The 23,596-nt window shown below is 34.5% G+C and overlaps 1 protein-coding gene and 1 non-coding gene across 2 annotated transcripts in view; one reads left to right on the plus strand and one right to left on the minus strand.

The window, feature by feature from the left end:
- The window catches only part of ANTXR2 (ANTXR cell adhesion molecule 2), a 154,902-nt gene that overhangs the window by 17,104 nt on the left and 114,202 nt on the right, over window positions 1-23,596 (minus strand). The gene's annotated exons all lie outside the window — the stretch shown is intronic.
- On the plus strand, window positions 8,483-8,605 carry LOC126032791 (U6atac minor spliceosomal RNA). The gene has a single exon (XR_007503989.1). It is a non-coding gene; the product is annotated as a U6atac minor spliceosomal RNA (small nuclear RNA).

Consider the following 23,596-nt stretch of genomic DNA (forward strand, 5'->3'; position numbering starts at 1 on the left):
AAATAATATTAAATGAGAATCATTTCACTTGTGCAACTGTCGGTATATTTATGTGTCTAAGTATCTGCATACTTTTGTCCCACCCATTTTCTACTGCCTTACCTCACTGGTATCTCTTTATAGATTCACCTGTCTGAAAGTACTGTATTTACCTACTGATATACAAAACGTACCTCTTCAAATTACTATGATTCCTTTCATTCATCATAGGATCTCATTTTTAAAAGTTATTTAGAATATTTGCTTTCTGCCTCCTGGGTTATCAGTAAATTGCATAAGAAGAATGAACTAATTTCATTTACTGATGTCTCTTGGTACCAATAAAGAATCCATTAATTGAGTATTAAATAAAAGTGAATTAATATGTGGCATATGTTTACACAGGAAACATGTTGACATGTTAACAGAAATCTGATATATAAATTGACTATAAACTACTGATAGTAAATATCTATCTGTTTTACCATTAATTAGAAAACTCTAAATAAATTTGAAATGTCCACCAAATCTTCATTACATAAAAATTTGATATAGTCGGTATTAGTTATATTTACATAAACTAAAAATACAAGGAGAACATCAATATAATTAACATTGCTTAGTAATCCTACCTATTTATACTATCCACCTTTCATCATTAAATTTATTTTGTAAAGAAACAGACTTAAATAAACCTTTATAGTAGGAGGGGAAAAAAAAACCTTACCTAAATTCTAAATGAAAGACTGTATTTTCATCTGTCATGAAGGCACATACTATGTAGTATATAGCTCTTGGAGAGAGCTCATGCTTCAGGAGAATAGCCCAAGTCTTCCTATCAAGAAATATCTTCACAGTACTGATCAATACAAAGAATAGGTGTAATAACACATGCTGAAAATTACATGTGCCTTCCATTAAAGTGTAGCCTTCACAGTCAGATGAACTAATTTTTTTAGGGCTCTATGTCAGCCAGTTAGAACCAGTATTCTTCAAACCTAGCTGTCTCAAATTGGAAAGTACAAATTGGGAAGCACAACATTGAATTTCATTGTCCTGTAATCCCCATTTCTCTCTTTATTAGGCAGGAAATTATATACTTAATTTCAGAGAAATTGCTTGGAGTTTCTAGAGGGGTGGGTGGTAAAGTGGGGGCTTATGTTATAATACTCACTTTGAATATAGAAAGAAGTAATGTTTTGTAGGTAAAACTGGTAAGAATATGAATTTGGATGCATTTAGGGTTTCCTATTTGTTTAAACAATACATTATTTTTCTATATAAAAACAGAAATTGCTCCAGAAAAAAATAATATTTCTGTTTCTAGATGTAACATCATGAATTGTAACTCTGAAAATGAAGCAGTGAATGTTGGGTGTAGATTGTCTAATACTAATCAAAAGTAAAAATTATATTTCCTATTTGTTTATCTCAGTTCTCTTCCAATTTTAGTCAAAAAATTAGCAAGTGAATATTTTAGTTAGATAATGAATCATTTGAGAATGCTTTTTATTTTAGTCTATATGAAAAGGAAAAACAATATTGATACTTTTATTTGCTCTTTAGAAATTAATAAGTTAATGAGGTCTATTTTATGCAGTTTAAAAATACCCATAGACTTAATTAAACTTTTAATTCAGTTATAAAAAGTTAAAATCAATCACTAGAATCTCAACAGGAGCATTAAGAAAACAAGGTACCCCATTACTTTCTCTTAATGAGCCAATTGTCAGTAATGGGAAAGCCTCAGAAGCTCCAGATTTGGCCCAATTAAATTTATTGAAAACGAATTTCACATAACCATCTAATCAGCACAAAACAAGGCAGAAGAAGAAATTCTCTGAAATTGTTTGAAATTCCCATACAAGTTTAGACAATGGCAGCAAGTTTCTGATTATTTGCATTTTGGAATTTGAATGCACTTGCTGAAATTTTTACTGTACTAAGCTCAAAACTAGAAAATTACCTAAAAATGATTTTTTCAGCCACTTATATTAGCTACCTTTTCTTCAATCAAATTTGCTATATGTACATATATATGCTGACATTATATACATATATAGGTAAATTTTATGTAGATTGTGTCATCCCCAATAGATTTTTGTTTCATTATCTGAATGAGATGAATTATTCAATACTGTATGTTACAACAAGACACATCGATCAGTTATGTATCTATTAAGCTAAAATTTGCTTGATCATAAACATGTTCTTAGCACTGCATTAGACTTTTTTAAATCTATAAAATATAAAAACTCATTGCTTTTCAGTAAAATTAAGAAATAATATTTTAATATCTTATCACTAATTTATTCTAATTTCTAACTCATTAATATTTGCCTTTATCATTCCCCATTTTTAGAAATTTGCTGTTTCAACTGTTCTAAAAAGCTTTCACAAGATCAACTAAAACGTTACTCTTGGTCATTTAGGCAGAAATAATCAGAAGGGAAGAAGATTGAAGTGGTTCTATTGCTAAGTGTGAAGGCAAGTTTTGTTCACTTCTGAGTTTAAAACAAGCTAGTTAAAACCTGGCAGAGGGAATGTTGCACTGGTGAAGGCGGGTGTTCTTTACATGACTAAAACCTAATCACAATCATATTTGTAATCAAGATGTTTAAATAAAGATATTATAAATTTAAGAAAAAGAAAAAAAACCTGGCAGAGACTTTGCAAAGTCTAATCTGCTTCTTACACAAACAAAAATATATTACTCTACAAGTAATTTATTAGCCATAGAACTGATCTAGAAAAAACATCAAAGAAATAGGACATAGAAGACCTCTAGAATATAAGTACATTAAATACATATAAAATGTTTCTGCATTCCCTTGCCAAATACTTCATCAATAATTCAATCCTTACAAAAAATTAAATGAGCTGAAAATGTAGTACATTGTTTCAAGTAGTGCTTTTGTTATCTATATTGTTTAACATATTGTATTATATATAGAAATAATTACTGTGTTATACTCATTAAAAGCCACTAAATCTCTGGACCATTTTAAGCTGCTTCAATAGCAGGAAGAAAAAAAAAAAGCTTTTATTTTTACAATATCTTCACTAAAAATGATGTATGGGGGAGTGAACAGAAAAGATTTCTTAAACCTAAGTATATAGTTTTAATTTGTAAAAAATTAATGTTTTTTGTTTTGTTTATTTGTTGTTTTTTTTTTAAATCTTTTTGGGTCACGCTCGGCAGTGCTCAGGGGCCACTCCTGGCTCCACGATCAGAAATCGCCCCTGGCAGGCTCAGGGGACTCTGGGATGCGAACCACCGTCCTTCCGCATGAATGGCAAACGTCTTATCTTCATGCTATCTCTCCGGCCCCTTGCTCATTTATTTTCTGTTTTGGGGTCACACCGGTAATTCTCAGGGATTACTACTGGCTTTGTGCTCAGGTTTTACTCTGGCGGGCTCAGGGAACCATATAGAATGCCAAGGATCGAACCTGGGTTGGCTGCAAGCAAGCATCCTACTTGCTATGCTATCGCTGGAGCCCCCAAATGAAGGTATTCTTTTTAGTTACATAGAAAGAAAAAATAAAAGGAGAAGGGGATGGAGAAAATTTACTTTATATCATAATTTTGGGTAAACCTAGCCCATATAGTTGTTGGTTTTGAGTTTGGTATATGCTTTTTGTTGAAAATTTTAATTTCCATGGCTTATTAATCTTTAAATACATTATGCATGAACATCACTACTGGTAGATTCTCTTGTCCTTTGATTCTCCTCTTTTTTTTTTTTTTTGACCTCCCTTTTTTTCCCCTAGAGCTGGAGGTCTCAACACAGACTTTCATAGGAAAGTTCCAAGCCACACCAGCTCTGTACTTGAGAATAACAACTGGCAAAGCTTTGAGGAAGACCATTAGGATACAAGGGGTCAAATAGAGCTAATCACATAGAAAGCAAGCACTTTGCCTATTCCAATATATCTCTCAGACGCCTATGCTAAATATGGATAAACCTTAATAATTTCATTCTACAAAGTTCCATTACCATTTTCCAGACTATAGTGCCTGACTTCCAAGTGTTCTTCATGATTAACATGTTTGCTAATATGTAATAAGAATTTCATTCTGGCAATGCTCTGCTTCACATATAGCCATTATCAAAGATAATGAGCATTTGTTTATTATTTCTGTGTTAGGGTCACACTCTAGTTCAAAAATCACTCCTATTTCAGTGCTCAGGGGTCGTGTCTAGCAGTGCTGAGGGAACCAAACATGTGGTTCCATGAAAATCATACAAAGCATTGCTAAGCTATTTTTCTGGTCTGATGTATGACATTTAATGGCAAAAACCATAAAACAAAGCAGTTATTACCTTTTCTGACTTAAAATATCTACTGTGGACTATTTGAGAGTTGAAACTAAATATTTGTGGTTTTTTTAGATATCGCTGAAACAGCCATTCCAATTCACACTGTGATGTTAACTCGCCACTAACCCCCTCAGATTCAGCCTTCCCAACTCCAATATTATGAAACTATAGACAAATAAAAGACTTGCCCAATGCAGTCAAAAATGCCTGAAATGCACCAGTCATTAAACCTAAACTAAATGTATTTTGATCATTACAAATAGGCCCTTCATTAATATATTGATACTCATATATAAAATATATATTCTATTTACTCACCATATACTGAAAGTATATAAGTATTTTTAACATTATTTTAATTGATTGAGGTACTGTAATTTTACAATGTAATTAATGATGTTTTCCCAACACTACAACCTCACTAGTGTACCCACCTTTTAACTGATTGAGGTATACTCTGATTTTACCACCCAGTGTATTCACCTTTTAATTGGTTGTGGTCCTGTGATTTACTATATTAATGATAGTTTCCCTACATGATACACCTCAAGTGTACCCAACTTATTCCCCAACGTTCCAAATGTCCCTCCCCTTCCAAATCCCCCCATACTAAGTTTTATGTTATCAGGTTTCTTGTTTTAGTCGGGCCTTTGTTACTCTCTTGCTGCATATTTATAAGTGCCACTATAACAGATAATTCTGTACTAACCCGTTCCTTGTAACCGACTTCACTCAGCATTATATATACTCTATTTCCATCCAAAACCTGAAAGTAGAGAAAGTAAGTTCTTCCAAAATGTAAATTGATAAGCTGTAAAATTATGTGAAATTGAATTAAAAGAGGATTCTAATTTAGGGAATAGTATAATAAATAAAATAGATGCTAAATATGCATTAAGGATGTTCTGAGTTTATTTCATAGGACTAACTGCTTACAATCTCATTTAATCTTCAAACGGTCTGTAAGTACTATTATTAACCAATTTCTACTTAAATATCATAACAAAAAAGATTTTCTGTTGTGTTCTTCTTTGTGTGTTTATCTTTTACTTTTGAGACATACCCTGTGATGCTCATAGATTACTCCTGACTCTGCACTAAGAAATTACTCCTGGCAGTGCTTGGGGAAATACAATGGGACTATAGGGATCAAACCATGGTCAGCAACATGTAAGGCAAGCACTTTACCCAATGTACTATAGCTTCAAACCAAGAAAATAAGTGTTGGACAGCCTAGAAGCATTATTTAAGGGCAGACAGTAATAAGTGGTTCAGTTGGGAATGGAATCCATGATTGTGGAGACATCAATGAGTTAATGAGCTAGGTCTAGTCCTCCTATAAACTATTCAATGGTGAGGTATATATTGTGGGTATGAAGTTGATTTAGGTGTGCCTTCAAGAACACCACCTGTTTTCTCTGAAGGGAGTAGGATTGGGCAATATATGAACTGCATTGTGCTACAGTTTGATAAGAGGCCTCATCTACTACAAGGGAAATCTGAATTGGAAGGATTCTGAATTGAGATCAAAGACCAACCCATTGCAATTTCCAGCAGTCACGAAATGCGGCTTCCCTTCTCTGATGGTTATAGAACCATCGAGAGGAAACAATTTTAGTTCACATAACTGCCCAACTTAAAAAAATATGTTAGGTAATGAACCACAAACATTCTCTTCATTTTTTTAAACGAAACATTTAGAGTTTTAGGATGGTAATTGCTAATTGGTATTTATCCAGCTATATTTACCAGATTTTTATATTCTAGAAGTTAAAGTCTTATTGTCTTGCAGGCTGCTGACCTGGGACGAACCTGGGTTTGATCTTCTGGCATCCCATATAGTTCCCAAAGACTGCCAGGAGTGAATTCTGAGCCCAGAGCCAGGAGTAATCCCTGAGCTCCTCTGGGTGTGGCCCAAAAGAAAACAAAACAAAAATAAAATTTCTCAAGTAAAAGCGGGTTTCTTTTTCATGACTGAAACCCAACTACAAACATGTCTGTAATAATGGTACTTAAAGTTTTTATAAAAAATAAAGTCTTATTTTTAAAATCTCAAGGTATAGACACTATACCAAATGAAATGGACACAGTGATATATCTCTTTCCTTGCTAAGATAAAGGTTTATATGCCTACATTGCATTCCAAATTGCCATGGTGTGTTCTATGGGTAAAATTTGCTTATTTTCAAAAGCAAATAAGAACTCTGCCAGGACAATTGAATTCAAATCCCTATTTTGCAACCCACAATGGGGCTTTTTTAAGAGAACTGAGAACAGCTCTGCAGATCTACAGCTCTTACTACCAGAATTGTTTTCCTTTCTTCAAATTCCAGGCTATGTTGACCATTCCATTTTATCTTATTTTAAACTAGCTTCTGTGAACAGAAAAGAATGTTCTCAAAAGTAAAACACAAAATTGGATAAAAAAAATAATTATGCAGTTCTGCACTGCTAACTTCTCTATACAAAAATCTTTTACATATTGTTTCAATTAGGTAAATTTGATTGGGTAGCAAGGCCTTATTTACAATAAAAAATAGGGTTAGCAAAATTGCTATTTGCGTTTGAAGTGCTACTGAGTCTAAACAGCAAGACAAGCTTGCAGTACAAACATCATAAAATGCTTATTATTCTGCACCAACTGAACATTTTCTAATCTACAGCAACCATCACCCTATACTGTGGGTGATGTCAAAAACACTTATTGCATAAGCAGAGATCTGTGTTTCCTTTGCCACAGACAATAAATCTTCAGTGTCTTCTGATACGCATCATTCCACTTGTTCTCAAGAGGCACTGTATGTCTCTTTTATCCTCCCCTCACCTAACAAGGTCACTTTTGAGTGATGATACAAGTTACAGAAAAACATCTAGGCATACACAATAATTATAATCTATAATTGACTATATTGTCACCATATACTTAAAAGCAAAAAATAAGTTTTTCCACCACAAGGTTATAACGTTAATATCCCAAATGAAGATTAAAACAAGTGTCATAAAAAAGAATCAGAGATGTTTCTTCTATTCATAGCTGCTAATATATCATGCTTTTTTCAGAAGATACGTTTGGTCATATTCATTTCTAACTTAGAAAACACAGAATTTCTTATCTCTTAGTGGTAAGAATATGTAGTAAATTATTATTATTACTATTATTGTTGTTGTTATTTTATTATTATGTTTGGTGGGGAAATAATTGGCAGTATTCAGGACTTACTGCTACTTAGATCTCTGGTATGCTCAAGGTGAACCATATGGAATACAAGGGATCAAACTTTTGTGCAAGGTTACCTTGCCAGCCCTAATAAAGTAAATATTTTAAAATCCTCATTAGTCTTTATTAACTATTAACGAGGCTTCCATGAATATACCAATGTCTAACAGAAAGCTATATCTATTGCATGAGATAACTAACAACTTATCTAAGCTTTATGCTACTTAAATATGACATACTTGTACGGGGAATCCCTTAAAACTCTCTTCTCTATAATATGATTATTATATAGTTCAGAATAAGTTAAAAAAATTCCTTCAAAAAAGTTAAAAGGTTCAATAACTTACTGAAGGCCAGTCAACTGGTAAATTAAAGATCTTATATTTGAACTTGGACTTAAGACAAAAAGAGTTAGGACAAATCACATCATAAATACAAGGCAAGTGTTTCCAAATTTCAAACATGATTTACTTTGTTTTATTAAAGTGTCAAATTAAGAAACACAGAAATTCAGAAACACATTTTAGATTAACTCTTCTAAATAAAATAACCATAACAGATGCCTATGAGTAAAATTTTAAGTAATTTGTTTTTACAATTGTAATGCAAGAATAAAAAATTCACAATTTCCAAAGTCTGGGACAAAGAAATTCCAAAGCCTATTTAACAAATTGTAATCAACTATGATACTTAAAAATTGTGATAGCAATACTTCCTATTGAAATATTGAAAAGACTTCCCTTAGTTTCCTTCAAACTAAATGTGATGGAAGATAGAAAAGAAACAAGGAAGGGAGTAAGAAAAGGAAGAAGGAAAAAAGAAGGTAGGAAAAATGGAGGGAGGGAGGAAAGAAGGAAGAAGATTCTGGATGGGAGAAAGAGAGGAAGGGCAGTGAGGGAGGGAGAAAGGGAAGGAAAGAGAAAGATTGTTTGGGGAGTAATTCAGATCTTTAAAGCATAGAAGTGTTGTATAGAAGGAGAGAAGGTTAGCACTCTTCTTGACAAGGATGAAAGAGGCTTTGGTCTGCAACACACATATGGTTAAGGTACTGCCACCTACTTTGAGGCATCTAATCAATGCTTGTGCTTGCTTTAGGAGAACATATACTAAAGTTGGAAAACTACAGAGATTAGCATGGCCCCTGTGCAAGAATAAAATGCAAATTTGTGAAGCATTCCATTTTTTTCTATCACTTAGTTTTTATTTATCTGGAAACAAATGCATAATGGTCGGTCAGCTATGTGATACACTTTTTAAATAAATAAAAAATCAAAATTTTAAATATAGGTATATTAATTGATAGCTATTAATTGCTATTAATTGATAGCATTTGGGTTTAGTCATCATCTGTTCCCTAAGTCAGCACCATCTTTTTCTGATTTCTATTTTAGGTGTCAAGTTCTATTTCCTAACACAAACAGACTATAAATTCACTGGTCTTGTTTTATGTTCAGACAACATTATCTCTTCTTGAATGTCTGGTATTACTTAAAAGCTCTGAAGATAAATTCTTGCAAGATGAGTGACAGAATGAAACAGTTAAGTGTAAGTATAAATGAGAAAAAAAAAAAAGGAAAGACAGGACACAAACACCAAACACGAGTTGAAAATCTAGGAGTTAATACAGGTTAGGTATTTTATTGCATTAAACATGTTAGGATGACTAAGAGCTAAATGGAGAATGACAGGTACTAATCCATCTAATGTAATACACTGCACACTAAACAAGCATGGCTGAGATAAAGTATCAAATGCAGGTCATGCCAAGGGCTAGATACAGCTGCAGCAGCTGTCATTGGTCTCAGGTGGGTGACCAGATTTCTTTAAGCCTTCTCTAAGCCTTCTCTTTAAGGATATCTTCCTAAGAAAGTACAGATCAATGCAGCAGGGTAGAGAGGTGTTTGGAGTTTCTAAACTTTATACCATTGTGATTCTTCATGTAGTATTATGTGTATATATGGATTGAAGTGCCATGTTCTCTAGGAAATTCGTTACAGTTTGATTCCCACCGAGCTCCCAGACAGGAAAGGCAGTTCCCATTCCCCTGTCCGATTAGGTTAGGGGGAACAGTTCCAGTTGTAGAGATCCGCAGAAAATAATTAACACAGTGAAAAGGTACAAGAATGGGTCCAGGAAATCCAGTGCTCAAGCAAGGAATTCAAAGCACAAAAGCTTTTTGCTCCTAAGATGGAGTGCAGCTCAGTGGAAGAAGACCAAAGAATAAGCCCCAGCCTTCCTCAGATCCTTGCTTTTATTGACAAGAATCAGGTACCACCCTAAGGTGGGAGCAGAACACCAAGTAAGAAATAATCCAAAACAAAACCAAAACAAAACAAACAAAAACAAACAAAAACAAGGGGCCAGCGCTAGAGGTAAGGTCTGCCTTGCAAGTGCTAGCCAAGGAAGGACCAAGGTTCGATCTCCCTGAGTCCCATATGGTCCCCCCAAGCCGGGGGCAATTCCTGAGCGCTTAGCCAAGAGTAACTCCTGAGCATCAAACGGGTGTGGCCAAAACAAACAAACAAACAAACAAAAAAGAAATAATCCAATATACTATCACCAGGTCACGCTCTGGGTTGGAGTACAATTATTGATTAGGGTAGGATGAGTAACCCAACATGGTATATATTCTAAATACCTCAGATAAAGGCTATTATTCTGTATCTATCTTTCTTCTCTGACTTACTTCATTTAACTTAATATTTTCTACATCTATCCATGTTGTTTCAAAATCCATGATTATATCGTTTCTAATTGCTATGTAATATTCCATTGTGTATAAGTACCACATCTTCATGATCCCCTCATCTGTTGTTGGACAATGAGGTTGATTCCAAATTTTGGCTATTGTGCTGAGTGCTGCGATAAATAGTGAAGTGCATACATACTTTGGAATGAATGGCCTTTTGTCTTGGGGATAGGTACCCTGGAGTGCAATTGCTGGGTCATATAGCAGCTCAATTCTTAGTTTACTGAGCACCCTCCAGAATCAGGACCAGAATTATAGGCCAAGAGTAGGGATTTTACCCTACAGCCACACACTTGGCTTTTCTGGGTTCCATCCAGACCCCATATGGACTCCTAAGCCTACCAGGATTAATCCCTAAACATAATACCAGGAGTCAGCTCAGCACAACCAGGTGTTCCCCCCGCAAACAAAACAAAACAAATTATTCACTATGAGTTACAAAAATCATAGTTTCAGGTTTTCAGTGTTTCAGCTCCAAAACTGCCACCAGTGTTAATGGCCCTGCACCAATGGGATAAAAACCCATACATTTTATAATACAGGGGCACTTCCCACCCAGAACACGTGTTATAAGGACCCAACCTAGATTCTGTTATCGGTCAGCAACCATCCAACTCCGAACCCTAGATCCCAGACATAGAACCGACACAGTTCCCTGCAACAGCTCCAGGAACCAAACTCCCCCTTGGGAAATTCCTAATACTGCTCTGGCACCAACTTGCACCAGTTTTGATATGACAACCGGACAAGGAGGAAACGGCAACAACTTGATCTAAGAGAGGACTGCCCTATCTCAAAACCTAATGGTAAGATGAAATCAGAAGACACGTCGTCCTTTGCTCTGTGCAAACACCAATATCACTAACTACAGAAGACTGATTTTGACAGCCATGACTAGGCAGAACTTATCCTGGGACCAATAAGAAAGACCCTAGCCTAGGCATCGGCCTAGGATTTGTACAAAACCAAGATCTCTAATTCCAGAGGTCTGACTTTGACAACTGCAACTGAGTAAAACTTTTGGAAACATAATGAAAGACTCCATCCTAAGCTTTGGACTAGGATCTGAGCAAAAATCAAGATCACTAATTACTGAAAGTCTTCAGTAATTACAACAACAGTGATGGAACTGAACTTCCAGACCTTAAAAGAAAAAAGACTATATTAGACATCGTCCTATGACCAGTGCAAATACCAAGATCTCTAGCTACAGAGGCCTGATATTATCCATAACTGAGCGAAAAGTTTACTGGCACCATAAAAAGACCTTTGGGTGTGAAAATGAACGTGTACTGAGCCTGTAGTTGGTCCCATGGCAGCATGCCTCAAGGGCAGAGAAACCCTGTATCTCTTAGGTGAAGGAAATCCCCTTTCTAATTTCCCCAATACTTACTGTGCCTATGCAAAACAAAACAAAACAAAACAAAACAAAAACAAAAACAAAACAGCACAAAACCTTGCCACACCAGCCCTCCTTCGTTTTTTGTTTTTGTTTTTTCTTTTTCTTTTTTTTACTTATGTTTTTCTTTTTCTTTCCCTACATACAATTTAGAAGTTGCTTTAAAAAATACTTGAGCTGAGGTGAAGATAGAACTCAAGGGCTGTAACATACAGGGCTGCCTGTATGTGCAGAGCTTAAGGTTCATTCCCTGGCAGACCATACATTTCAGATCACCACAAAGTATATGATTTCTTTGTGTTTAAATGGCATTTTCATTATTTTTTGTTTGTTTATTTTGGGGGAATGAGGGACACACCCAGGAATGCTTGAGATAGTTTCCAGGCTGAATCAAACTAGGTGCTCTTCACGCAAAGTATGTGCCTAAGCTTTTTGAGATAACTTCCTGGCCCTTAATTTTACTGTCAACTTTATTCATCTTACTTCCTATTCCAAAGTGTCCTTTCTTGATCATTCAAATATCAATTAAAGTCTAGACCCTCCATTTGAAAGTTAACTAGGTAAAACATTCTACATCTCTTCTGTTACAGCCTTGAACTGGTATTTAAATATTTGGTTATTTTATTTTCTATATGTCTATGTCTATAAATATGTCTATATGTCTATTCTTTGTCTTTTAAGTAGGTTCTAAATTTATTGAGAAATATGTTATAAATGTTTTAAGGGTTTCAAGGATTACTTAAAATACTTTAAATATTAAGTACTTAAGTTTTCAAGAAGAAACAATTTAAAGATTTTTGTAGCTTTCATAGCCTAATTATTGCTCATTTCACTAAACACAATTGTCTGACACATAATTCTAAGGATTAGCTCATAGAAAAAAAATATTTTCATATACTTTTTATTGAATAACACATTTCATAGATAACCTGTAATAGTTCTTCACATACCTTATAAAATATCAATAAAAATAATTTATAGCTGCAAATGACAGTATTCATAAACAGCATGACTACCATAGATTTTAAACTCATAGAATGGTAGAAAATTGAAGATGGAATAAGAATTCATCTTGACAGGCAATCAGATTCTTTTGTTTTAATTTTAATTAAGTTTAATGGCTATGCTTAGAAATATCATTTTAGAATTTTTACTTTATTCCCTGCTTTAGTGAAATAATAAATTCATAGCAAGTAGAAACAGTTCAGTCATCATTATATGTTTAATTTATTATTCGTTAACTAAATCTATTAACAAAATTAGTTTACTTTCCTCTACTTTCACTTAAAAATTAAAAAAATAGAAAAAATAAAAGTCAAAAATTATTTGAAATGTTTATAAATGCTCGAGAAAATGACTGACTATACAAAGAGTAGCAAGCTTTTATAAAGAACTTATGTGAACATTGTTTTTATGCTTCAGAAAAATTCTTATAATTATTAGTAATGTAATTAGAATTTTGTATGAAAATACACAAGATGAAACCCTAGGATTATGAGAGAAACATATCTTCTAATTTGCTAAAGATATTTTCCAGCAAAACAGAAAAGAAAAATAATAGTATGCTGTGACATGAAAAGTTGTTATTAAGATTTCTCATTAAAATAAAGAGTCAAATTATTTCTTTTTTCTTAAACACTTTCCTGTCCCCAGGCCAGGAAATTTTATTGTCCTCCTTTAAGACTGTATATATTTTAATTGTTTAATCTGATTTCTTTTTTATATTTTTACAATTTGAAACCCAGTAAACTATTTCCTAGGGCTCAATAACTCGAAGCCTAATATTTCACTCTCTTACTTATAAAGGTTCACACACTTTGCAAGCAGAAGTAGCTATAGAAGCAAGAACTTCACTCCTGTACTTTAAGATTTAAGGTAGATAGGGACCTGAGCAACAACAGAGCGGTTAGGCATTTACATTGCACATGGCAGAATCACTTTCTAGTAGTCCCCTGAGCCTAGTTCTAGTAGACCCTGGTTGTCCCGAGCTGACCAGAAGTGATTTCTGAGCACAGAGCCAGAAGTGACCACTGAACACTGCTGGTTGTGGCCCACAAACAAACAAATAAAGATGTAAGGTGGTAAAATCTTTGAGTAGGAGTGCTGCAGACAGATAGGCAGGAAGGCTAATAAAATATGTTTTGAGAAATACTAAAACCAAGAAGAAATTATCTAACCCGGATTAGCTTAAAGGCATGAAGTACCATCCAGAGAAGGTTAGATAAATAATAAATTATTATTATTATTTAGAAAAGGAGACTCCTCTGTGATAAAAAAAAAAACAGGAAAGGATCCTTAAGAGTTCAACATCACAACATCCAGATTAATTTTCCTTTCCTCCCTCCCTCCTTTCCTTCTTTCCTTGCTTCCTCCCTCCCTTCCTCTTCCCTCCCTCCTTCCCTTCCTTCCCTCCCTCCCTCCCTTCCTTCCTTTCCTCCCTCCCCACCCCTCTGCTTCTCTCCTTCCTCTTCCTTCCTCCTTCCCTCCCTCCTTCCTTCCTTTCCTCCCTCCTCCCCATCCCTCCCTCCCTTCCATCCTTTCCTCTTCCTTCCTTCCTTTTTCCTTCCTTCCTTCCTCTCCTTCCTTCCTTCCTTCCTTCCTTCCTTCCTTCCTCCTCCCTTCCTTCTCCTCCCTCCCTCTCCTTCCTCCTCCTTCCTCCCTCTCTCTTCCTCCCTTCCTCCCTCCCTTCCTCTCCTCCTCCTCTCCCTCCCTCCTCTCCTCCCTCCTCCTCCTTCTTCCTTCCTTCCTTCCTTCCTTCCTTCCTTCCTTCCTTCCTTCCTTCCTTCCTTCTTTTTTTGCCACACCCGACCTCAAGCTTCCACCTGGCTCTGTACGCAGGAAGCACTTACCTTGAAGTAGCTAACCTGTGTTTATTCCTATGAACTATTTCTCCAGCCCAGATTACTTTTTCTATATGCAGAGAACTCCAGGTATCTTGGAATAAGCCCTACTGTGAAGCCAACATTGTGAAGGCCTTGTGGGGTTCATTATTCACCCTGGACATTGGCCTTTAAGGTTGTATTCCCTTTTTCCCTCTGAAGAAGCCTGTATTTTATTCTGAACACTTATCTTTGTCTTTCTTTCTCTCACATTTTCATAACCGTATTATTTTATCTTTCATTAAACTATTTGCTTCACTAAAATAAATAGAAGAAATTAAAGGACAAGGAGCCAGATACTTAGTATAGGGATTAAGGTGCTTTTTTGTATAGGACCAATGCTGATTTGATCCACAGCACCACATTTGGACAAGTTTCCCCTTCAGCACTCTACCAGCAGCACAACCAGGAGTGATACCTGAGCAAAGAGCCAGGAGTAAGCTCTGAGCACAGCCGGGTATAAACTCCAGCCCCACAGGTGGCTTAAATTCTAGGAAACTCTGAGCTCTTGCATGAAATGTAAGAGATGTAATGTAGCCTCATACAATATAGACCACAGTGTTGTGGTCTTTAATCTGTGGCAGATAAAAAAGATTCATATGTTTAATTCCCTCCTCAGAACATACTAAGGATTTGTCTTAAAAGTAATAGTTGGTAGTTCATTTGTCTCCATTTCACTCATACCTAAAATGACACAAAAAATTTTTTTTCAGCTTGTGTGTTTTTAGAATAATTTTGGGCATGCTATTTTTAACTAGATGAAGGGATGAATTTGACAAGTGGGATGAATTTTCCCATATATCAAAATGAGAGCTCAAGCATGAGAGAATGATTGGGGGAAATAAACAGTAAATTCAATATAAATTTAACTGAAGTCTAAAACGGTGATGAAATATTCTGAAGAGTATATTTAAGATTATGAACAATAAATTACATGACAGTGCCAAGAGTATCCTAAACTGAAAATTATGACTGTTCTGTATTGAAGAGGAGTTTTGATATGAAACACATTTTAAAATATATTTTGTGATTATATAATAATCTTACTACCCAAATAAAACTCTTTTGTTTTAGCTTAAATAGCAATGGATTCATTAATATTAGAAAAACAGTCTTATCCCAGTTCACTGGACACACCCTTATTTCAATGTCTCCACTCTTTCTTCTTCTGATTTAGAAAAATTTTAGTCCTGATTGGTTTTTGTTTTTGTTTTTGTTTTTGTTTTATTCTTGGCCACACCTGCTGACACTCAGAGGTTACTTCTGGCTATGCACTCAGAAATCGGTCCTGGCTTGAGAGACCATAAGAGATGCTGGGGATCAAACTATGGTCCATCCTAGATTGGTCGTGTGCAAGGCAAAAGCCCTACTGCTATACTATAGCTCTGGCCACCCGATTGTTTAGTTTTTATTGTATTTAACAATTTAATTTTGGGTTTTCTATGACATCTACCAAGAGAGAAGCCATGAAAACAAGAGAGATAAAACCGATGACTTTAAGAGTTTATTTTCTATGTATTATAGTTCTTTCTTATAGGAAAATATGTTTCATAATTGTTCTGAAATCTTGACCCATGCACAAAATCAAGGGAAAAATGTCATGATAATTTTTATATGGACACACTGAATCTATATAGTTTTTTGGTAGAATGGCCATTTTAATAATATATCCTTCTAATGCATGAATTGGGAGTTTACATTTTCTTGTATTTTCTTCTATTTCTTATAATAGTGACTTAGAGTACTTTTAGTATAAATCCTTGCCTTATTTTGTTAAATTGATTCCCAGGTACTAGATTTTGGGGCCACTACTATGAATTACATTGTTAAAAATTTCTCTCTTTTGGGGCCGGAGCCTTTAGTGTAGTGGTAGGGCATTTGTCTTTTATGCAGCTGACCCAGGATAGATGTCGGTTCGATCCTCAGCATCCCATATGGTCCCTGAAGCCAGGAACAATTTCTGAGAGCAAGGCCAGGAGTAACCACTGAGCATCACTGGATGTGGCCCAAAAACCAAGAAGACAGAGCACAAAAACAAATGAAATCACAACAAATTAATAAGCTTTTGTACTGCAAAAGAAACAAAGGAGTATGGTACAAAGATACTCTACTGACTGGAAGAAAATATTTGCTCACTATATTCTTGGCTAGTAGACTGAGTGGACTGAAGATACTGCCAAAGTCAATATTCTGTAGAGTTCTAACTAAATTTTGAAAAACACTCAACATATATAGGAAAGTGACATCTATGAGCAAACATAAAAATAGCCATAGATTTCTGTATATGGATTTTGTATGAAGTAGAATAGAGAATTATTTTATGGTTCCTCAAGCACTGCCAGGAGTGATTCATAAATATGGCCAGGTATGGCCCCAGAAACAAACACAAAACTTAAATACAATTAAAATAATGTGCTGACTCTATCTAAGACTTAGTGTATATTCAAGATTCTTTTCTAAATTTGAGTTCTAAATTTTTTTATGAAAGGAAACGTTTCCCCTTCCTGAAATTGAGTGCCTTCAATAAGTACAAAACCCTGTCAAGCAAATTATATGTGAATATATTTACAATATTTATGCATGAATATATTTACATGAAAACACATTGACCACCAACATCTGTATTTATCTAAATATTTTTTATAAATAGAAAATGACCCACAACAAATAATATCTGAGCCACAAATGCTTGATTTTAAAAAAATGAATTTTAGGGCCCGGAGAGATAGCACAGTGGCGTTTGCCTTGCAAGCAGCCGATTCAGGAACAAAGGTGGGTGGTTCGAATCCCGGTGTCCCATTTGGTCTCCCGTGCCTGCCAGGAGCTATTTCTGAGCAGACAGCCAGGAGTAACCCCTGAGCAATGCCAAGTATGGCCCCCCCCAAAAAAAAAAAACAAAACAAAAAAAGAATTTTACTAATAAACTTAAATTGTTGTCAAGATAATAAAATTTACAAAAGCATTTTAGCTGGTAAAGCTCTTGCCTTACATGTAAACTGAGCTCAGTTCAATTCCTGGCACTGCATATGGTCCTTGAGCAACACTGGAAGTGATTTCTAAGCACAGAGCTAGTATAAAGTATGCACTGTGCACTGTTAGTTGTGATCCAAACTACCTACATTTTCTCTGACAAAATAGGTATTTCCAAAAGAGCAGGAGTTGGGCACCTGCCTTACAGGTTTGAAGGCCAGAGTTCATTTTCTAGCAACATTTTCCCACTCTAATGCCAAGTGTAATCCTGATAGCAAGGCCCTTTGGAATGCCTGAAGCGGTTATGAAAGTGTACAATTTCAAGCAAGACACAGCCAAGCATAAACTTCCTACCATGAAAGAGTAACAAAAGAGAAATGAAATAAAATATAAAATTTAACAATAATTAATTTAATTTTGATAAATTGTATTTTCATTAAATTATAGATTATCAGGACTGCTATATCATTTTTTATGTTACTCTAAAGATGATTTGTAGGGAAAGATTGTATATAAAGGTTCAAATAGCAATAATAATTAAGTTATATATAGAGTCATACTCCTGCATGAAATTCATGTAATAGATTTCAAAGAATCTAATTCTAATTCTGTTTGGTATTTGTGGGGTGGAGTGGGCAGAAGGGTTAAGAGTTAAACCCTTACATATACATTAAACCCACTACCACTGAGTTATCTGCACAGCTCTTGGTACATTTGATCATGTTACTGTTTAGCCACAAATATTACTGGCTTTTCATTGGCTATAAGTTAAAATTTATATTCTTTTTTCTTTATTTATTTAGGCACACAAAACTCTATTTCTGTAGTCAGGAACCACTCTAGGCTGTGCTCTGCACGGGATAGAGGATCAAACCAGGGTTGGTCTTATGTGAGGCAAACAACCTACCCACTAATTTATCTCTCTGCCCCCTAAAGTTTATATCCTTGATAACATGTTGATTTTTGAAAAATGATTTAAATAGTTTTTATGAAAAAAAAATACTTTGATGGATAAATAAAAACCTAAAATAAAAATTTAGTTTTCCATTTTAATACTTAAAGCCAATCTTAAAAGGAAGAAAATACTACTGTAAATAAAAAGGAATCATAAACCAAATATGTAATTTTTAAACAATGTTCAAGCTAGTTACTATAGCTTACTACTGAAATGCAATTTAATCACCAGGTAAATATATATAAATATAAACTGTTTTAGTGTTTTGGATCTTTTCATTACAGGCATTCTCCTTTTACTTATTGAACTTGTTCAACTTGCTATAACTTGTCATGGAGTATATCAGCTATAATCCTGAAATTCTATTTCTGAAGTTTGAAGTTTTGAGTTTTATTTACTTTTCTAAAGGTTTTTCCTTGAGTAATTTAAAGCTATTTCTATAGCCAAAATACTCATAATTAAGACAGTTGGTTGAAATTTCACATTGGAAAGTATCATAGAGTATAATAGTGTTTTAATAATGAAGGGAGATTAACTAGGCAGATGTTGAGTGGAACAATCACAGGGAGAGAAAAAGGGAAGTTTTTGAAAAATATTTCTCAACCATGTGAAGACCCAACTTAATTCCAGAAGAGCAGAGATGTAACTTTGGAATACATGCAGAGGAAACATACCTCTGTAGCCTATTATTTTGTCTCACTACAAATGAATTCTCTGCAAGTTTTTTCAAGGAACAATTAATCTCTCTTTCACATTGTTCTCTTCTTTTCTCCTCTTGTTCACTTCTTTTCACATTTCTAATTTCTATTCCTTCATTCTTTATCACACCATAATTAGACAATTCCTTGTCAGTGAAGTGTTTTGTATTCTGGAAAAATGAAAGTAGTATCATTCAGATTTACAGCTATATATATACTATAAATTTTATTTGAATTTAATGTTACTTAACTATAATTTATAACTGCCCAGTGATAACTGTCAATGAGTAAAGGTTTAAATAGTAATCTGGGAAAATGCTTTTAAACTTAAGATGAAATATTTATGTAATACACACATATATAGGCACACAGAGAAACATACAAACACACAGTACACACTAACACACACATATGTCTCTCCCCTAAATCTTCATCTCATAAAAGAACATCTGATGTAAAAGCATGAGCAGAGCATTAAGAGCTTAACTTTGGCATTAATAATTCCAATTTAAGACTTTAGGCAAGTAATTAAGATTAATGACAGAAGTCATCCTCTTTTCCCAATATAGCACTTCTTCCCATCTCTTCAATTCCCACTCCACCTACCTTTCCATGCTCATTTCAGGCTATAAAAGCTGAGGTCTTGAACCCTTAATCCTGTTATCTGCTGCCTTTTGTATCTGAGATTAACCAAGTAGACATTACCAAATTTACAACCAACAGCTCTGGCAGCTGCCCTACTTTAAGCAGTAAATGGGAAAGGAACTAATCTGGTTACGAGCACAGAACTAGTTCATTAATCTGGATTCAGAGGGCAGATAAAGCCATCACCCCTCTTCTGGAGAGCAGAGGCTGAATTCAATTGTCAGTACTCTTCTCGCTGCCTGAAAAAGCGAACACCTCTGTAAACTGGATTAATGAGTCGCTTAGAGCATAGCACAAGCCTGCATAGAGATTGACATTTTAATGCATGATTTCATTGGGGGCAAATAGAGATCTCACTAAGATTCTAATCACTAAAAAGTATTCTTGGATCAGAAATAAAAAAGAGTAAACCTATTGTGATTTGTGAACAAAATGAGACACACCAAAAAAAATTCTTATAAAGGGATAAATAAAAATTATAAGCATTCATCTATTCAGAATTCAACCTAGAGAAAATTGATTGTGTCATGCTTTTATAATTTAGAAAATGCTTAATAGATTTAATTAAAAATTAAAAATTAATTATCATCTAAGAATGATAAATATTGGCTCCATATAAGTAATAGTATTATATATTAACATCCTTAGCTATATCTTTATGAGTAATAATTCAAATTTGTCAAATTTTAGAATTGTTCTGACGACTTAATCTTCTTAGTAACTCAGCTTCAGGAATGAGTCACAAAGTAAATCCATAAATCATGATAACACAAAACTTTCAAAGTGCACAAAATCAAAATGATGCATCTCCTAAGAATCACTAGTCTAATAATCTATTCATCAATAATTTCTTCTTTTTAATCAATTATAATAAGCTACAAGAGACATTAATACAAATAACCCCCATTCATTTAACAACTATGCAAATTATTGAGAATTATTTTTTGGCAAAGGGAATCATAACCAGACTTAGTCTTGATTCTGCTCACTCAGTTTGGGGAACCTTAAGGTCTACTGACTAGACCACAGCCTAGATACATCAGATAGCAAGTACAAAGAGAAGCTGTATAACTAAAACTTAAAAATAATCCATGGAGGGATTGGTATAAAGCCAATTAAGAGAGATGCTAGGTTTTTTAGCAAGCTATTTAAGAGGAAAAGTCATATAAGCTCTTAGAGACAGACATATTAACAAAATGTTGGTGGGACACCAGAACTGTCTAAAAGTGATGCACCTAATGAGGATAGTAACACAGAAAGTCTACACTCTGTCAAGAAAAAAAAATGTTAGAAGTAAGTAAAACATAATATTAAAGGATAAACCTTAGGAATGTACAATATGTAGGGTATTTGCCTTGTACAAAGATTACTTGGGTTTGATCCCTGGCACTATATATTGTCCTCTGAGCACTGCCAGGTGTGATCCATGGGGACAGCCAGGAGTAAGCCCTGAACATTACTGGAAGCCTAAACCTCCTTTACCCCCAACCAACAAAACCAAAATAAGGTAAACTTATAAAGTAACCAATATAATAAGCCAAAAGAAGGAAGAAAGTGTTAGAGAAAGATAATTTGAAAAGTAATTATCGGGCCCGGAGAGATAGCACAGCGGCATTTGCCTTGCAAGCAGCCGATCCAGGATCAAAGGTGGTTGGTTCGAATCCCGGTGTCTCATGTGGACCCCCGTGCCTGCCAGGAGCTATTTCTGAGCAGACAGCCAGGAGTAATCCCTGAGCATTGCTGGGTGTGGCCCAAAAACCAAAAAAAAAAAAAAAAGTAATTATCATTCTAATTTTTATCTGTACACTATGCATAAATGTATTATTTGTATTTTTACTGAAATACTTTTCACAAATTTACTTTCAGAAAAATAAGATATGACTGATATAATATATATGGCATGCAAATAACTGCAAATCCATATAATCTTTGTGTGTAGCAACTTTCTACTATGATATACTTTAGTGCTATTAGAATAAAATAAATATTCTAAACGCTGTAGCAGAAAAATGAATTGTGTGAAAAAATAGTGTTTGATTTTTACTAAGACTCTAGAGATCTCTAATTCTGATTTTAAATTAATATGTGCTTCGTACTAAAAAATTATGAAAAAACTATATAACATTTTCAGTACGTAGACATGTTTGTTAACCATTTTTGGAATTTAAGAAATCAAAAGTAACTTTTTTCACATTTTAAGTAATTTTTCTAAAGAGAACAATGAAGTATATGAGAGAATAAGATACTTTTAGAAAAATAATTCGTAAATCCTACTTCAATTTCATTAGTTAAAAAAGCATAAAGGCGGCGGGAGAATTTTCTTGTAATCCTCTCAAAGTGATGGATCTTTAATTGAAATCAAATAAATAAAATGACGAAAAAAACTATAGTGTTCTTACCCATAATCTATCACAAAGTTTTAAAAATAAATAATCTAGGGGCCAGAGAGAGAGAATGTTGAAGAAGGGAAGTGTTGGTAGGTAAAGTCCATGTGCTAGGTGCCTTTAAAGGGAGCAAGGGAGGAAAAAAAGAAGACAACTATACAAAGAACATAAGTTCTTAATGCAATTAACTTAGCTTCACTGAAATTCTTTAAGCACCAATGCAGTTTATTGAATGATGAAGTTTTCTAGTTGTAAGAAAGGCCTGTGTTGGCATTTGCTTTTACATGACAAAGGTACAGCTACTTCTATAGATGAGGAAGCCAAAAATTTTATCAATGAAGAAAACTTCAAAACCATAGAATCTTTATTTGACCAGCCTTTGAAATGTAGCCAACGCCACTTTCTCACCTATTATGTTATAGGCTCTTGAATGCACACAATAATTTTCTGGCATTATTTTCAATGAAAACTACACAAATGACTGTGTTACTGTGTTAGTTTTCAACTGATGGTAGAGAGGGAAGTCTTTTCAAAACAAACAAAAATTCCTTTCATGTGTAATACTTATTTTTGACTTATAATTTTATTTTAATATTAATTTATGAGTATAAGATGTTTATAAATGGAAGGGGGAATGTTGTTTTCTAAATTTTGTATTTTCTTTGACTAGAAAGTTTAATTCATCTCAAAAGAATAAAATCTGGTTGCATCCCATCACCAGGAAATAAGCGGCTTTATAATACACATTTCAAAACAGCCTCCCCCCAAATGTGACAAAAATACAAAGTGAATGTATTTTCAGGGGTATAACCACAACTATGCCAGTCTATGAATTGATATCTGCAACTGGGGACTGAGGTACAACGGTCTGAAGGTTAACATAACCTCAATTATAGCCAAGAAACTCCTTGGAGATTTAATTGGTTTATGGAACAACTCCAAAAGTAGTACTGAGCTTTCTTTTTTCTTTGCTTTTCTGCTTCCCTACCTCTCTCTATTTAGCTCAAAAAAAAAAAAAAAAGGCGAATGTATGGTAATGCATCATTTATAAATTACCTTGTTATTGCAAAAAAAAAAAACCCAAAACACTAGCTTTGAAAACCAAACAGACTCCTGCTGCGGTCTCCAGCATGTTTGATGGAGGTCCTTCAAAAGAGTTCAGGGGCTTCATGGTGGCTGTTTACGTGGAGATTTCGATCTGGACCTGCTGTCCCCTGTCACTCCCTGGAAACTTAGAGGCAGATGTTACAGCACCAAGTTGTCTCTGAAGTGGCTTTCTGTCCTGTCTCCCCACCGCAGTGGAGTCAAACTGCATTAGATCTCTTCATTTGTGCCTAAGGCAAGTTTAGGAGTGCAGCTGTGTCCAACCCCGCTCCTACCTTTGGTGTTTCAGGCCT

The sequence above is a fragment of the Suncus etruscus genome, chromosome 16 (assembly GCF_024139225.1).
Source record: "Suncus etruscus isolate mSunEtr1 chromosome 16, mSunEtr1.pri.cur, whole genome shotgun sequence".
Lineage (NCBI taxonomy): Eukaryota > Metazoa > Chordata > Mammalia > Eulipotyphla > Soricidae > Suncus > Suncus etruscus.